This window comes from Amphimedon queenslandica, unplaced genomic scaffold, assembly GCF_000090795.2.
Source record: "Amphimedon queenslandica unplaced genomic scaffold, v1.1 AMPQUscaffold_11263, whole genome shotgun sequence".
In the NCBI taxonomy this organism is placed as follows: Eukaryota; Metazoa; Porifera; class Demospongiae; order Haplosclerida; family Niphatidae; genus Amphimedon; species Amphimedon queenslandica.
This window is the reverse complement of record NW_003548494.1, coordinates 1-1,355: the sequence shown is the minus strand read 5'-3', so window position 1 is coordinate 1,355 and position 1,355 is coordinate 1. Positions and strand designations below refer to the sequence as shown.

The 1,355-nt window shown below is 38.6% G+C and overlaps 1 long non-coding RNA gene across 1 annotated transcript; it reads left to right on the top strand.

The window, feature by feature from the left end:
• The first annotated feature begins 454 nt into the window (after positions 1–454).
• LOC109589486 (uncharacterized) lies at positions 455–1,179 on the top strand. Its single transcript, XR_002188722.1, has 2 exons — positions 455–638; positions 1,000–1,179. It is a non-coding gene; the product is annotated as an uncharacterized LOC109589486 (long non-coding RNA).
• Positions 1,180–1,355: the final 176 nt, after the last annotated feature.

Genomic DNA, 1,355 nt, shown 5'->3' with positions numbered 1-1,355 from the left:
TGTTCTTCTTTCCACACACTTTTTGCGTGAGTGTCTCCAGACCCTTCCTCCACAGGTAGCGAAGGGGCGGGGCGAGACTAGATCCTAGTATTCTTTCTTTAAAGTTTCAGTGAGAATTGGTGTACCAAATAAGAAATCATTACTATTCTAAGTCCCAGCCAGACTGATTTCCATTACAATTAATACAATTAGCCTCTTCAGTAATTTCTATACCACTAGGTCTTCTTCTACAATGTATAAACATGTCACAGCATTTTATAAACTATGATACGTACCAAAAAATTTCTAGGATGAGTTTTAGCTTTAAAACTTTAGTTTCTGAGTAGTATTTGCTGGACAGAAAATCCACCATTTTAAATTTCTGCACTTTACACCACGCCTACATAACACCATAAAATTAACTCTTTGTTTACTCAATTTAACTTCAGCTTTTTGGAGGACGATACTACATGTACATGTAGGTTTTTTCCTACTCTTTTCTGCTCCTTTCTTCCTGCTGTCGTAAGGAATAGTAGCTCCAAGAGTGATACGTTTTATCCAGCCAGACATGGAAGCGTTAGCCAGGCTCAACCAAACCTCTACAATCCTTTCATGGAGGACTCCTACCTCAGACACTACCTCTCCTGTAGCCAAACGAGGTAACTCTAATTTTATTTCATGATTTTACCTTGCCAAGGAATATATACATGAATGTGTAAGGAGGATGTACCATTGTTGAAGGGTTACCGGCAAGGGGACCCAATAGATGGTCTTGTTGCCATTGGGTATGATAGCCGAAAGCACAATGATGGCAAACTAAATAGCTAGTAATCTTTTGCAAGTTCAGGTTGTGAAAGCTATTGGCCAAATAAAGCCAGCCATTTTGGACCATTATGTGTGTGGCGGTATGCTCAAATTAAAACCCACCAATCACTAAAAACTTAGCACCCCTCTACAATTACCAGCCATATGTTATTATGATTGAAGTACTGAGGCACTGTTATTAATGTTAATTTGTAGGTGACTCCACCAGTTGAGGCAGTTATTCTTGTTCTCTCCTTCATCTGGTCTCTACTCTTGTCCTCTTCCTATGACTGATGGAGGAGCTAGACTATAGTATGTTCAGGTTGACTTCTAACTAAATGAAACTTAAATAACTCAAAGGTCTTTAATCTAATCAATACCAAATTTACACACAGATATATTCTCAGCAATGCGCTTCATTTGATATATAGGACTAGTGGATAAGACTTTAGGAACTGCAGAAAGTATAAAAGCTGCGAGATCTAAGCACTGCCGCCACTTAGAATGCCACTGCCTACCATTATAATCACAACAGGAGGTGTGACCGGAAGTTAGAATAAATTGTTTAAAAT